Source organism: Carya illinoinensis, chromosome 2 (assembly GCF_018687715.1).
Source record: "Carya illinoinensis cultivar Pawnee chromosome 2, C.illinoinensisPawnee_v1, whole genome shotgun sequence".
NCBI classification, from domain to species: Eukaryota; Viridiplantae; Streptophyta; class Magnoliopsida; order Fagales; family Juglandaceae; genus Carya; species Carya illinoinensis.
Window position 1 is genome coordinate 22367800 of NC_056753.1, and position 17667 is coordinate 22385466.

Consider the following 17667-nt stretch of genomic DNA (forward strand, 5'->3'; position numbering starts at 1 on the left):
TTGGAGGATCCTAAGCATCTTATATACATGTTATATTATTATTTTAAAGATATTTGATGTTAGTTTCAAAGATATGAAATTTTATACAAAAAGATATTCAAATAAGCCAAAGCGTGGATGTTCTTGGCTAAATTTATGTTTTGGTTAATTTTTAACCATGTGATCTTGAATTAGAAGATTATATATATTTTAGGACATCTTTTTAAACCATGTGATGGTTTGGTTTGAAGATCACATATTTATAAGTCATAGATCAAAAGGTTGATCAAAACAAGTTGGAAACAAAAAATCAATGGAAATAGCATATGGGAATTTCGGCCTTATGGAGTTTTAATAGTTGTGATTAGTTTTAAATTTTTCTAAATTGATATTTGAGTTGAGGATAAAATTGACATGAGGCATGTAAATTTTAGTGATTTTTGGAGTTAGTATGCAAAATCCTTAAGTTATGGGTAAAACGGTCATTTTCCTACGTGTGGAGAGTAAAATGAAAATTTTACTCTTTAAGTTAGTATTTTATATATTTCAATTTATTAGTGATTTAGTGCTAACTTTTAGAATCACTAATTACAGTTCCTCGTGATCGCGCTTAAAGTTTTATAAGAAACGCGGAGATCGAGATAAGTTAGCGTTTAACTTACTAGCAGTCTACTGTGTATGTGTGCTAAGTAAAGGAACTACAGTGTATGTATGTGTGTTATCATATATGTCATGCCATGCCAAGTTATCACGTAATTGTCTATTATACAGAATTTATTCTGTCATCAATTTTTATCTGTTACATAATATATTCTGTTATGTATTACTGTACCTTACAAGTACGTCATGCTAAGTATACCATCTATTACATGTATGTCAAGTCATGCAATATTTATTGTTGCAAGTATGTCATGTTAAATATGTTGTCTATTATATGTTATTCCATGTTACGAAATGTTTCTATCTCAAGTTGGTCATGTATTTCAAGTTATGTTCAAGTCACGTTATGTTACGTCAGGGCTTCATTCATTTCGTATTTCAGTCACGTTTCATATTGATTACTTATGTATGGAGTCACAGCAATTGTGACACATACACTACGTGAGACACAGCAATTGTGACACGTAGAATACATGGGGCCACAACAACTGTGGAGTATGTATTTAAGCAGTTAAAGAATAAGTTGCCGTAGAATACATGGGGCCACAACAACTGTGGAGTATGTATTTTTCATGTTAAGTCAAGTTTCTGTAGAATACATGGGGCCACAACAACTGTGGAGTATGTATTTACACATAGAATACATGAGGCCACAACAACTGTAGAGTATGTATTTTTCATGTTCAGTCAAGTTTCTGTAGAATACATGGAGCCACAACAACTGTGGAGTATGTATTTACACGTAGAATACATGGGGCCACAACAACTGTGGAGTATGTATTTTTCATGTTAAGTCAAGTTTGTGTAGAATACATGGGGCCACAACAACTGTGGAGTATGTTTTTACACGTAGAATACATGGGACCACAACAACTATGGAGTATGTATTTTTCATGTTAAGTCAAGTTTCAGATCAAGTTCATGTCAAGTCAAGTTCAGTTCATGTTTCAATTTAAGTTATGTCAATTATGCTATGTTGTACGCCAAGTTATGCTTTAATTATTTATGAATTTGATTATGCATTTATGCTTTTACTGTCATCCATGCATCATTAACTTGTGTGGAAGTTCTTTGTTAACTTACTGAGATTTGTAATCAAATTTCATTTTGGTAGTCCGAACTACCATTCCCCCTGAATGGTAGATCTTGTTACAGGACCTGAAGGAGAATCAAGAGCTGATCAATTAGACACAGTTGACTAAGCGACGGTGCGGCGTCAATGTTAATATAGTAGTTAATGTAAATTACTACTTGTACAATGGAGTTGCATCTCTAGTATTTTTTGGATCATAACCATTTTTGGACTAGTGTCGTGATCTATTCAATGGGTCTTTATGTATGAAGTATGTTTTAAGCATTTGGGATATTTTCAATTTGGTGCATAGTATTGCTAAAGAAAAAAAAAATTATCCGCTACGAATATTGCATAATGTTATATGCATGTTAGGAACATTGCATCTTATATGTCATGAACGGGGGCAGGTAACCTTGTGTTGCATGTCTCGACGTTTCAAATATCCGTCCAATCCCAAATAGAATTTGGGGGCGTCACAGGGTGGTATCAGAGCAATACGTCTCTGGGCAGTAAATCCACATGTCCTTAGAAAATGCACCAAACATTAGGCTTGAAATTTTAGTCGTCAGTAGGCTTGAATTTCTTAAGGTATGAAAGGTAGTATGTGGTTTTAATATATTTACTCGTGTGTTTCAAGAAGGGACACATGACTCGTGATAGAATACCTCGGAATGCTAAGGGAGATAACAATCAAGATGATCAGAATTTTCCGATGGATGAATGATTAGTTGAGGTAAACACAGTTAACGTTGATCTGATTGCAATTGATGGTAGTATTGCATTATTGTTATTTTGGAGTAGGTCAAGTCATTGGGGTTGGGAAATTGTATATTGTTTGATTCAAACGAGTCATTGTTTCTATTAATTGTGGTAGTGCTTGAGAATTCAGCTTGGAAGCTGAATTGTTACCCTAGTGGTAAGAGTAATAATTTTCATTAGAAGTATTATTGTTCATACCAATGTAGATATAGAATACCTTTTAGTAATATGAGAAAGGATATGTAGGATTGATGAATGGTATTCCACATATTTGGAGAATTATTTTGATTCTGAGAATACGATAGAAGTTGTGTTTGGAAGAGTAATTTGATTAGGAGAAACTTTAGCCTTAGTAGGATTCATTTATGATAATAGTATTATCACGCCGCCAGTAAATGATTTCTGGCAAAGCACTATCTTTATGGATACATAGATCGATCTTCTTTTGAAGACTATTATATGGGGAGTAAAATCTTGGTCTTGAAGATTTATGTGAACATTAGGAATAAATCATTTAGAGTTAGAATAATTGATAACTCATGATGGATAGAAGAGTTATGACAATCATAAGAGAGAAAGTCTCAAGTTTAAGTTATTAACTGGTCAGTTATCAAAGAACCACCTAGGAAGAGGACTGATTGTTGCGATTATAAAGAAATAAGTTAGTCCTAGACCAGTAGAACTCCTTGAAGTTTTTATTAACTTGAAGATTACTGAGAGTTTGGATATGCATGATTAAATGCATATTTATATGAGTCATTGGATCATGTCATATATATGAAAATCTCTGAAAGAAATAAAATGAAGCACATAAAACATCTACCAGAAGATAGAAACACAAATATGAATATTTGTGAAGTATTATTTTATTATCATAAAGCAAAATTACAGAAATTTGAGACTCTTTGCCTCAATCTTTAAACGCTCTTGCTCTTCAAAAATCTGCATGTCTTTCCTATCTAAAGGAGTAGCCACTCGAAAAGAAGAGTTAAGCAAAGATTTTAAATCTTTGTTCTCTCGCTTTACTGCTTCTATCTTCATGTTGGATTCCATAAGAAGCCTCTGAAGGATAGAAATATTCTCGTGGAGTTTGTCAACCCCACCAGTCCTAGATTGCAGTCGCTGAGAATATGCGACAATGGCTGATGAGTATCGAGTGCCGAGACGCACAAGCTCGTAGATAAGTTCATTATCTGACTTATTAGTCAGATCATTATTGGATTGCATTATAGCACCTACGGAAGAAGCATAAACAACTGGTGAACGAGGTGCAAAATACCTCATGTTTTGGTAATGAGAAGATTGCTAAGCCATTGCAAAGTGAGTAAACAGAAAGAGATTGCAGAGTAAGTATGCAGATTAATTTCAGAAAAGTGAAGTAGATGAGATGTGAAAGAAGATGAACTGAATAATTCTTTTATAGAGAAAATTATGACGAATCATCTCTCGTGAAGCATTTCTCTACAAGAGACAAGAGCAATGTAGTATCATAGCTGCGGTGCCTGACAACTACAGAAGAACAAAGTAGTGTCATAGCTATGCGGCGCCTGATAGCTACAGAAGACGTATAAAAATCATGCGGATCAGAGTTGTCTGGTCTAAAACAGAGGGCCACCGATTTTGTTAAAAAAAAAACAAAAAAAAAAAACAAAGAGAGAGAGAGAGAGGTTAATGGCTTAATTTTGATGAATTCTCTACTAATTATGGTATTTATAAGAACACTTAAAGTATATCGCCTATGTTTTTCTAAAGAAGAGTTTCAGAAAATTATTCACTTGAAGTTTTGGGTTTGGAGAGTGTGTCGATACAACTTGGCCAACCTTGTGAAAAGAAGTATAATATAATTGTTGATTAAAGTAAGAGAGTTAAGGAATGACATAATCTCAAAGGCAAATATATACGGGATAGACAGCAAGTTGGTAAGCAACACCTATTCCTTAACTTGTTATTTCTTACTTCGATTTCGAGGACAAAATCTTTTTTTCAGGAGGGGAGATTGTAACAGCCCGCTAGAAATTCAATTGTGAAATTTCTATTAACTTTAGGAACCTCGTGAAGACCCCATAAGTTTTCACGAATTCATTAATCGTATAAGTTTTTGTCTAACTAAATAGTCAGCGTTATTATTTACTATGGTATCAGAAGTGTATTTTTGATTATTGGAGATAGTTAGAAGTGTAAAAATATATTATGGTTTATGCCATTAGACTCGGAGCGTTATTTAAGGTCTTATGGCGCAATAACATTTTTTCATATTTTCGGACAAAACTTCTGTTCAAAACTGTAGATATTATTGGATAAAAATATCTTAAACTAATTTTGTGGATATTATTAGATAAAATTATTTTAAGCTAATTTCGTGGATATTATTGGGTAAAAATATCTTGAATTGATTTTTGTAGATATTATTAGGTAAGAGAGTCCTACACTCCACTCTCACTCCGGGTAAGAGAGTCCTACACTTAACTCTCACTTCAGGTAAGAGAGTCCTACACTTAACTCTCACTCTAGCCCCATCTCTTCCATATCTCATCCATAAGTATATCCAGCCACCTCTCCCCACGAAATTATTTTCATTTATACTTTCCACTAAAAGAATATCAAACACTCTCTCTCGGACAGCTTTTAGGAGTTCTTTTGCATGCCTATTTTGAAACTTTTGTAAGTGTTTTATCATAACATTTCCTTCATATAAGTTGTTCTTTTTTGAGTCTAGTTTACGTGGATATCTTATTTGTCCCATTTGAAGATGATTTGGTCAGTCAAATATTATGTAAACTATAGAAAGGTCATTCTGGAAGATAAACTGGAGAATATATTATAGTTTGGAGTTTTTGACCAAGCTAATGGATAGATATTGGTCCGAAATTTTTATGGAGTATTGTTAATATGTATATATGACTATTGGTTGAGGATTTGTGCATGATTAAAGGTTTTGATGAAATATTTTCTTAGATTTAGAAACTTAGAAACTGGAAGTGGAAAAACAGTTTCTGTTTTGAGAAAGTTTAACTCTTTGGTGGTCTAAACCTATTTCAACGACTTTGATAATTTTATTGGAGGATCCTAAGCATCTTATATACATTTTATATTATTATTTTGAAGATATTTGATGTTAGTTTCAAAGATATGAAATTTTATACAAAGAGATATTCAAATAAGCTAAAGCGTGGATGTTCTTGGCTAAATTTATGTTTTGGTTAATTTTTAATCATGTGATCTTGAATTAGAAGATTATATATGTTTTAGGACATTTTTTTAAACTATGTGATGGTTTGGTTTGAAGATCACATATTTATAAGTCATAGATCAAAAGGTTGATCAAAACAAGTTGGAAACAAAAAATCAATGGAAATAGCATATGAGAATTTCGGCCCTATGGAGTTTTAATAGTTGTGATTAGTTTTAAATTTTTCTAAATTGATATTTGAGTTGAGGATAAAATTGACATGAGGCATGTAAATTTTAGTGATTTTTGGAGTTAGTATGCAAAATCCTTAAGTTATGGGTAAAACGGTCATTTTTCTATATGTAGAGAGTAAAATAAAAATTTTACTCTTTAAGTTAGTATTTTATATATTTCAATTTATTAGTGATTTAGTGCTAACTTTTAGAAGCACTAATTACAGTTCCTCATGATCGCGCTTAAAGTTTTATAAGAAACGCGGAGATCGAGATAAGTTAGCTTTTAACTTACTAGCAGTCTACTGTGTATGTGTGCTAAGTAAAGGAATTACAGTGTATGTATGTGTGTTATCATATATGTCATGCCATGCCAAGTTATCACGTAATTGTCTATTATACAGAATTTATTCTGTCATCAATTTTTATCTGTTACATAATATATTCTGTTATGTATTACTGTACCTTACAAGTACGTCATGCTAAGTATACCATCTATTACATGTATGTCAAGTCATGTAATATTTATTGTTGCAAGTATGTCATGTTAAATATGTTGTCTATTATATGTTATTCCATGTTACGAAATGTTTCTATCTCAAGTTGGTCATGTATTTCAAGTTATGTTCAAGTCACGTTATGTTACGTCAGGGCTTCATTCATTTCGTATTTCAGTCACGTTTCATCTTGATTACTTATGTATGGAGTCACAGCAATTGTGACGCATACATTACGTGAGACACGGCAATTGTGACACGTAGAATACATTGGGCCACAACAACTGTGGAGTATGTATTTAAGCAGTTAAAGAATAAGTTTCCGTAGAATACATGGGGCCACAACAACTGTGGAGTATGTATTTTTCATGTTAAGTCAAGTTTCTGTAGAATATATGGGGCCACAACAACTGTGGAGTATGTATTTACACGTAGAATACATGAGGCCACAACAACTGTAGAGTATGTATTTTTCATGTTAAGTCAAGTTTGTGTAGAATACATGGGGCCACAACAACTGTGGAGTATGTATTTACACGTAGAATACATGGGGCCACAACAACTGTGGAGTATGTATTTTTCATGTTAAGTCAAGTTTGTGTAGAATACATGGGGCCACAACAATTGTGGAGTATGTATTTACACGTAGAATACATGGGACCACAACAACTGTGGAGTATATATTTTTCATGTTAAGTCAAGTTTTAGATCAAGTTCATGTGAAGTCAAGTTCAGTTCATGTTTCAATTTAAGTTATGTCAATTATGCTATGTTGTATGCCAAGTTATGCTTTAATTACTTATGAATTTGATTATGCATTTATGCTTTTACTGTCATCCATGCATCATTAGCTTGTGTGGAAGTTCTTTGTTAACTTACTGAGATTTGTAATCAAATCTCATTTTGGTAGTCCCAACTACCATTCCCCCTGAATGGTAGATCTTGTTATAGGACCTGAAGGAGAATCAGGAGCTGATCAACTAGACACAGTTGACTAAGTGACGGTGCGACGTCAATGTTAATATAGTAGTTAACGTAAATTACTACTTGTACAATGGAGTTGCATCTTTAGTACTTTTTGGATCATAACCATTTTTGGACTAGTGTCGTGATCTATTCAATGGGTCTTTATGTATGAAGTATATTTTAAGCATTTGGGATATTTTCAATTTGGTGCATAGTATTGCTAAAGAAAAAAAAAATTATCCGCTGCGAATATTGCATAATGTTATATGCATGTTAGGAACATTGCATCTTATATGTCATGAACGGGGGCAGGTAACCTTGTTTTCCATGTCTCGACGCTTCACATGTCCGTCCGATCCCAAACGGAATTTAGGGGCGTCACATCTTCCTTGGTGTTTAGTTCTACCTTTATCATTTGCAGCTTTTGGCATTGATTTCGGCCTATTCTCCGGGGTTGCATGTCTAGTGTAAGGTTGTGATGATGGTTCTAATTACTCCATAGAAGGGGGTTAATTCACAAGTATTTTTAATGGGAATCCATCGATATGGTAGGATAATGTAAACTCGAATGGTCACCAAGTATTTTGTGATAGTTTTCACAAAAGGCAACCGGGGTTTAAGGTTTTGTAGCCATTCGAGATTGGGCTCCTGTCTTACACATAATGTAAACAAGAAAACCATTATGAGCCCCATGGAACACATATTCGTTATTGAAACGGATGGGAACTCGAAAGGTTCATTTAGCATTACTTTTTGTTATGATCATTATTTTCTTACTTTTTCATTATGTTGTGATCATAACTCCTATTTTCTCATTTCTATTTTTATATTCTTATTCATTTTGCAAGATGCTATGTATGGATTAGAATTGTTGTTCTTATTCTATAATTACTGTTGGGTTTTTTGAAAGTTGGATTACTTGATGAGTTAGATATTTAGTTAAACGTATATTTTTGTTGGATGCTTTTTTTGCTTGGTATGATTTTGGTTGTGTATTCCCCTCGGCCGTGATGATAAAAAAGTTGAGTGGTAACACGAAAAATTTGTAACATACTCGATGGCATGGTAGCTTAGACGGCCAATCACAAAGGCAACTAATTGTTGTAGCCATTCGATCGTATTGCTTTTTCTTATGTCTTACCATTCCTTTCCTGAGCCACTTTTTATGAGTTAATGGTTTGGATATGTTTGGGGGCTTCACAAGATAAAGTTGAGTGTCAACAATGGAAATGCTCACTCTTTGTCTACAGACTTAAAGCAAAACAAAAGATAACACTACCCAATGCCTGGGTCAAGTAGTAGTACTAGCAATATCTCACAACCATGGAACTATTGTCAAAATGAATATCCACTATGTGATTGTGGCATTAAAGCATGTCGATGAACTGTTCATATTGAGGATAATAAGGGGCGACAATTTTACAGTTGCCAAAACTATGAGGTAATTTTGCAATTGTTGGTGGTCTTAATTTACTGAATTGTTGTGGTTTTGTTGTGCTAATAGATTTCAATACTTGTCAATTGTCTAGGCTGAGCAAGCTTACGGGTTTTTCTTTGGGTATGATCCAGAAATACCAGCATATATGGTTAAAAGATAATTAACCGATTAAAAACTAAACTTCATAAGATACAATCCTCAATGAACATCCAAACCAGTAGACATCGACTAGAAATTGATTTAGAGAAGCATAACAGAAAACTGGAGAAAACCAATTTGATTATCGTGATTTCAATGTCATGGTTATTTGTTTTGGCAATTTATTTTAGAAAATTCTGAGCAATCTTATGGCGACATGTACTAAACTTTTGGAGCTGGTGTATGGGCATTTTTAGTAATTGTAATTATAATATAGTTTTATTGTTCGCACATTAAATTTTTGTTTTGGGGCTAATGTGAATGGGCAATAATAGTATTTATATGTAGAATCGATCAAATATTATGGATATATTTTACCTCTTTTAAATTTTTTATTTAAGTTATTGAGAATGAAGCTGCAGTTTATCAAGTGTGTAATTTTTCTTAACATGTAAAAAAAAGCATATTTATCTATTCCTTTCTTTCGAGTATCCCTTTGGCTTAGATCATTTCGATCACCGTTAGATCTGGCAGGAAAACGATTATCTTGTCTTTAATTTATCCGTTACAAATAAAATACCATTGGAAAAGACAAATATTGATTATATGTAATGTTGTAATAATTTCAAAACTATTTTTGTGCCGGGATAATAAATCAACTTTGTGTTTAAAATTTATATAAAAGCTTGATATTGCTCAATAGAGGAAAAAAACAAAAGAGTAAGTAGTTAAGATTGGAAATGGAAATGAGAGAAAAAAATAATAAAGAAAGAATAAAGAAAGACTATTTTAATAGAATAGAGAAAATATAAGGAATGTGATGTATGGGGTTTTTGAAAGATTAGTAAAATTTAGGATAAAATTCTAAGAATGGTGTCTTTTAGCTAAAATTTATAGAATTTTATAGGAAACCGGATGTGAATACTCTTGGTGGCAACAACAAAAAGCTAGAGGGCTCAAATAATTCGTTTCTTAGCCATTTTGGAGTGGATTTAAACATAAAGTGATGGAATGACTATATATATACGCATAGTGTTGCTCTACATTTAAGACCTGACATAGTCTCAATACGCCATGAGGAATTAAGTTTTGAGCGCATTGACGTCATCCAAAAGCCGAACAATGTTTCAGTAACTTGGTATAAAGCTTAAGCTCGGCATTTATGTGAAATCTCAAACCTCTGTCCTAGGGAGCACAAGAATGCCTATTCAGAGAAGGAAAGAAATAGAAAGTACCATCTTGGTGGAAAAATGGGTAGAAGAAGTTGTAATGCAATGCCATGAACCTCCAAGTTGTCCGCTTAGATGAAAGCAAGGTAATGTGTAATCCGCTATTTAGGTTGTTTCTTTAGTCAAGAAGAAGACGAGTTAGAGCATTAGCATTTGACTAACCAAATGTTAGTGAATTTCAAAATATAACTAAGTTTTGTAAAGATGACATATGTTGAACTAGCTAAAAACCTTTAACTTAGAATTTGAGCTAGTACAATAACTCTAACGGAATTTTCAAAGTTGGAAAGTCACTATTCACCTATCAAATCCATATCTTATTCACAAATAATCAACAAGGTTTTAGTAAATTCTTTTTAAAACTTTCATTAGTAAACAAGGCTATATTATGTCCAGATTTTTCAGGAAATATTTTTTGTAAACAAGGCTATATCATGTTGGATAATTAGGTTGATATATTAAAAAAAAAAACAGTTGGAAAACAATAAATTTAAGTAAAAATTAAATTATTAATTAATTTATGGAGTGTATTTGCAAAATATATATAAAAAAAATTATTAGTAAAATACATAATATAAATTATTATTTTAATTTTGGAATGGACAATCCAATGTAGATTAATATCTTCAATGGCCTTGGCTTTATCTAAAACCTCAACTTTTAACCAAATTTTAGACTTAGACCATTGCCAATTCTCTATGGAGGCAATAAATAGATCATTCTGTTATCTTCAATAATTGTAGGGCCCATAAAGAAGAAAATTTAGATGTTTTATTGGGACAGAATAATGATAAGTATACAATCAATTTTTTATAATTCCTTATATGACCATGTTTTAAAATGAGGGTATTTATGTAAATTGATGTTATTTTTATAAATTATTTTATAAAGATGCCCCTTATTTAAAATATAGTTGTACAAAAAAAAATTGCAAAAAGAGTTGTATGTTATCATTATTGTGACAAGAAATTACAGTGGTTTCTTTCTTCACATTCTCCATGCTCGGACCAAACATCCTCCATTTTTTTTTTCAAACCTGAGAAGTCCAAATAAGGGTTCAAATCCGATCCATTTCAACTGCTTTTTACCAATTGACAAAAGAAAAAAAAAATGAAAATAAAAGGATTCATAGATGTTATTGCCAACTCTTGATTTCTTTTTTTCTATCTCTTCTATATATTTGTATGGCCTCTTTCGGATCACACTTCTTTTTCTTATTATTACTTTTTTGGGGGAAAATTGTTATCATTTATTTATCAAGAAACATACATCTATGAGTAGATACATTCTAGAATATTCTCATATTAAACATGACATCATAAATCAAAATAATGTATTAGGAGCTCAAACAGTACACTATTTCTTTTTGTGACTGGTCTGGTATTCACTACTGCTGATACTTTATACAGAAAAAGGTGCAAGAGACATCTCAACCTTACCCTTCATAGAGACTTAACATCTACAAACAAAAGTCCGAGATATGAACTCTTATTTTATTTTAATTAATAATAAGGAAACAAAAAAGGAAAGCAATAAGATAGATGCGAAAAAAGACGGATTAAAGTTTGGACCAACTTTGGTAGACTTTGGAATATATGATAGTGCGCGAAGGCAACATGCCTGTCTCTTTTTAGCCACAAAGATGAGATCTGAAAGATCTGGTGGTGGCGAGTCCGGTGATCTGGCTCGTGTGTCAATTATAGCTGCCAGAAGGGGTGGTGCGTGATAACCACTCATAATGATTTTCATAAAATTACAACTTTCCTCCAAACGATTTGCCACTTGGGAGTCTGCTTGTGCCGTGCATGTATCTCGGGAGATGCCGGATAGTTGTAAATCTGTCTTTTTCGATCTTGAATGAAGTAAAATAAAATTAAACAAAAATAACTATTTTAATAGACAATATGGATGGATGAAAAAAAGGAGGGGAAGGAGAGGGAGGAGCCCTTATTTTTTTAGAGAGAGAGAGAGAGAGAGAGAGAATGAGAGACGGCTAGGGCTTAAAAACACCAGCTTTCTTATTATTATTATTATTATTATTATTATTATACATTCTCATGAGCTATTCTCTCTCACGTTCTCTTCAAAACTAAAAATTAATAACTTTTGAGGAGGGATTGTAGATTTCTTGACAATTCATAATTTATTGAGATAATTGGCTTATAGATTTATTTATTAATTAAAATTTCGGGTTAATTGACTCTGCTTTACATTTTTATTCTTTGGGTTGGATTAGGTTGGGGCCTAGATCGTTTAGTGAGTTACTGAAGATGGCCTATGAAAATGAGATTCAGCACTTCATTGTTGACGAAAATGTTTGACAATTACTAATACAGTTAATATTTAATATATATATATTTTTAATTTTAGATTTTGTCAAAGGAAGATGGAAAACATCTTGAATATTCATTTAAGATGATTTTTTTTTCATCGATAATCATCAATTGAGATGCACCCTAATAGGACGAAGTATTTGTCTCGAGGAAGAGAGAGTGGGTCAGTAAATGTTTTTTTTTTTTACAAAAAAAAAAAACCAAAAAAAAAGAATATTGTAAAAATCATTTTGCGGAATTATTTATTTATTTATTTATTAAATCACCCATAGCATTGCACCAAACAAACATATCGCAATATATTGGCGGTGGCTATACAAACCCAACTTATTGTAGAAGACAGAATTCGCCCGACACAAAACATAAAAAAATTCAGAAGGTGCTCAAACATGGGCAATGATACATTCAAAACTTTTTTACAACTATTTTACAATCAATCAACGCAACTTGCGTTACGCAAGTATACCACTCTTGTAAAAACAAATTTCAATTTTACAAAAGTACCCTATAGAGTTGTAAGATAGTTGTAAAAGAATTGTAAATTAATCATTTCCAACCTATAAATAGTGCCTCTATCCCTTTTCTGCTGCCAACTTACCCTCTGAGTGCAAATCTTGAGATTCCTCAAATTTACCAGTTTCATGCTCTTGATGTAATATAATGGGACAAGGAACAAAGACGGGAAGAACGTTATACCTAATCATGTCACCAACATTTATCCTAGATGAAGCAATTCTCACACTCAAAAACGATTAGCAAGCCAGTTCAAGTTGATATCTTTTTCAGCTATCCTTATCTCTATACGGGTGCCGTCCATGCGGAACTCCTGGATAAGCTCCCATAAATTGGCTCTCTCTTTATCACATACTATACGCTTCAACTTTTCAAGATCCATAGTTGACGGTGGCAATGGATTACGCAATCTCAAGCACCCTGTCATGTGGATCTCATTCAAATTACGCAACTTGCCAATATGTTTTGGCAACTTGCTAATGCTTAGGCAGTCGGATATGTCAAGAATGCGTAAGTTCTGGAGGCTTGTAACTGACTCGGGCAACTCTGACAAATTAAGTCAAGACCTAAGATTCAGGACTTCTAAACCCTTCAGCTCTTTAATTTCTATGGGCAGTGCAAACAGCTTATGGCAGTTGGTTATGCTGAGTTTCTTAAGGCTGATAATATAACACAGCCACGTAGGAAATTCCAACAAATCATTGCAGTAGTCAATTATTATCTCCGTCAGATTTGACTATGCATTTGAGATCTCAATACTGAAGTTCCTAAAATTCTGATCAATATTACACATAAACAAGGATATCTTCTCCAAATTCCTCAATGGCGGTGGGGTCTTGAAAATGGAAGGAATTGAAACCTTTTGCAACATAATTCTTTTTAGGTTCGGTAAAGACCCAAGTAGCTGAATGTTACCTAATTCAGCTGGAAAGAAACCATAGTTTGTGACAATCAAAGCCTTTAATTATCCATTTTCTCCACAAACCCAGGTAAGTAGTAGTTCTTTGTTTGAAAATTCAGAACTAGAACCTTAACTTGGGCAGGTAGAAGATTGCACCAACTTGAGGAGAACGTTTCATCTGCAAAATTATCCTATATGGTGGGATGGGGTACCAAATATTCTAAACATCACACGTTGTGTATGAATGTGTGGTAAGAGTGTTTTGAGAGAAGATGAACCAACCGGTTGAGATAGATAAGAGTTGGGCGTTGATAGGTTGCAGCCTCTGTTCCATCCACCATTTGGGAATATTGTTTCCATTTATGTCTATGATTAGTCTTTTCCTTTGTTCTATTGGCTCCTGGCTACACTGATGGATAGCTAGCTCTCTGAGAAGATCATGTTGTAAGACGAAGTCTTCATTGCAGTGGCTGCCAACCAGACTTGCATCTTGCCTGACAAAAAAGTGAAAACAAATGCTTTGAAGAGATTGAAGTTCCTCAGTCTTTGCACGACAGAATATAAGTTCCACAACCATCCAATGAAAAGAAGATTAGTCAGATTATACAAAAATGAAAAAATAAAATGAAAAAATAAAAATAAAATCTAGCGTACCTTGTGACCACTAGATTAGCTAGATTCCGGGTGTTGATTTCATGTAGGTTGGCAATTACATGGATGCCATCTTCAACTAGTTCATATAGTTCTGACCACATATCAATGAGGGCAGCAACAGGGATCTTTTGGTCCTCAAGAAATGAACCCAAGTCCATGAAACACTCCCTCAGGATCATCTCATTACCTTTAAATTCTAGACTGCTTTGAAGACACTCAAGCAACTCAATGTCAATATCAGTATCAAGGATAGAATAACCATGAGACCATTTCGCCACTCCTTAGGTGCCAGGTTGTTGCAGACTGCCCACAGAGTGATTTTCCAACCACTTTAAGGGCCAGTGGAAACCCCCCACAGCCTTTCACTATCTACAATTCAAGGATCAGTTAATTGCTGAAGGTTGATGGGGTTAATATTGGTCAAAGTTCATTTTATCTAAACCATGTTAATCGTCATGAAATATGAAAAGATGGTTGTATGTCTAGTTTTTCTTTATATTCTTAACTTTTGTTAACAATTGGTGTATCAAAAATAAAACAAGCAAGTGCAAGAGTGTAAACATGATTTGTAGCTAGGTAGGGTGTTATATACTTTTAAATTCACTTAATAAACCTATCATGGATTTCTTCACTCATATACATACCTCCCAAAAATTGCAAAATTGCTAACAATATTGCAGATTGGCACGGTACCTTTTTAACCATTTCTCCATCTGGAATGTAAGAGGAGCCCCCATCTTGCAGGCCTGCTGAATGATGAAAGAGTTCCATTGCATCATCATCATTTAATGGTTTTAACTTATATGTGAATCTAAATCTAGGAAATGCAGTTCTTGAAGTCACTAGAATCTTGTAATTAGGCAAAGGAAATGCAAATTTCTCTAGAAGGGATTCCGATCTAGACCAGACATCATCTAGGATCAATAATATAGGTTTGTTTTGCTTAGCTAGTAGCATTTGCTCCAGCTGGTCGATTGCATCTTCATCACTTTGAAACACAGGCGAACGATCATCCTTACCGAGTAGTTTTTGTATAATGATCTTCAGGTTTGGAGTTTTTGAGACGGGGACAAAGAAAATATTCTCCTTAAATATGCCTATTCAAATTTCAAATAAAATGTAATAAGAAAACTGCCACCGAAAACAAATTTCGACAGAGATTTGTTTCTATCAATGCTTCAAATACTGTCGCAGAAATTTGAATCCTAAAAGCGAGAATTCATTTCCATTCATTTCATTCAAGTTTAATAGTCAAATATACTATAAAAGATCCACAAGCTAGTCCTAAAAGCTACTCAAAAAGAAAATGAGATGAATAACCTTTAATGTGATCATCGTGACCAAGCATTTTCACCAAAGTGGTCTTCCCGCATCCTCCGGGAGCAGTCAAGACAAGCATTGACATGTCCACCCTCAGCAGCTGCATTTTCAACTCCTTCAAAGGCACATCCAACCCAATTACAAAATCCCAGAATCGAGGAACCGCGCACGACGCAACACTATCCAGCCGGGTCAAACTCAGTCGCTCGGGAATATCATTTATACCCTTCACAGACTCTAACACATTCATCGCATTCCAAGCCGGTAGCTCAACATTAAAGAACCCGCGGAGGTCCATTTCCAACGGCAAAAGTTTGTTCGCATAATGGAACCGCATGAGGTATTTCCACCATGGGAGTTGCGAGTACTTCCTAACGCGCTTCTCGCCCTTCTCCATTCGTTGGATCAAGCGCTTTGTTCGCTCTTCTGGGAGATCCAGTTCCCGGATTGACAATAGCATCTTCTCAAGCAGAGGGCGCATAACGTCTAGCGTGTCTTTGAGCTGTTCGAGAATGGATTCATACATGTGGGTTTTGTTTATCACATCCCTAATTGCTTCATACAACAACGAAAATACCTTTTCAACTGCTCCACCCAGAGCGGCGTTTGCAACAACTAAGGATGCCATAACTTTGCTGCGCAATAAAACCCAAAACTCCAAATCGGGAAGAAATCAAAGAACCAAAAGGATTTTTACACAAACACTCGGATACCCAAGAAACTAAAGGCACCCACTGCTCTGCTAAAGTATCAAGCTCAAAAGCTGTAACCAACTCCTTTTATCAATCTCCTTAAATTTCCTCCCAGCTTCTTTTCATCGATTCCTGATTTTACAATTTGACAAAAGTTGAATTCTGCCCCGGAGATATTTGGAGATGAAAGCGCAAAGGAATGAGAAGGAAGTTTTGCGAAACAGAGTGCGAGGGATTGAGAGAGAATACTTTTCTGGTAAAAGCCAGTTTGTGACTTTGTGTACCAAGTGCATTCTTATTGAATTGTTCAAATGTAAATGTATAATTTACATAATATAATGTGATTTTACATTTAATTATGTGATGCCCCCAAATCCCCACGCACGAACACGGAAAAATCGAGACGTCCGGATGATGATATCACGGGTCATCATCCTATCGACGTGTGCCAAGTGTGTGAAAAAGCGACGAATGTGCACGAGAAAATATGCAGCGAAAAGCCAGTCAATAACTAAGTACCAGAATTTTTCTGGTTTAATACAAAGCTATACAAAACATACATAAATAAATATTACAAGACACAAATATAATTTTAAACTAAATACAAAACATAACATCAGCACCTCGGCGGAGCCGCATCCTCGGGCTCAGCCTCCTCCTCCTCCTCATCTTCGATCTCTACACCAAAATCTACGGTACCAAAAATGGTGCCGCAGGTAAGTAAACTCCAAACACCACTAGATAAAAACATATAAAACTCAAACAATATGCATGAAATAAAAACCAATGTACATGCGCCATAAAACATGATTTTTACACGCATGCCAAAAACCCATTTGGCCCACAAAAACATATCCTTAAAACCAAGCCTCGCCATTATCCCAGATAATGGCCCAAACCACCATTTTCCTAGAAAATGGATCAAAAACCTCGGAAACCAAGCATCGCCATTTTTCCAGAAAATGGCCCACATCCGAAAACCATAAAAACAATCCGGTTATGCATGCACCATGATCTCCCCTAGGGATCACCCGCATACCCTGGCTCTGTGCCACACCGCAGGTAACGACTATGCATGTGACACCTAAACGAGCGATACCCAGACTCGCGC

The 17667-nt window shown here is 34.3% G+C and overlaps 1 pseudogene; it reads right to left on the minus strand.

Moving 5' to 3' along the window:
- Positions 1 to 13318: 13318 nt before the first annotated feature.
- Positions 13319 to 16776, minus strand: LOC122294622 (annotated as a pseudogene).
- Between the last annotated feature and the right edge of the window lie 891 nt (positions 16777 to 17667).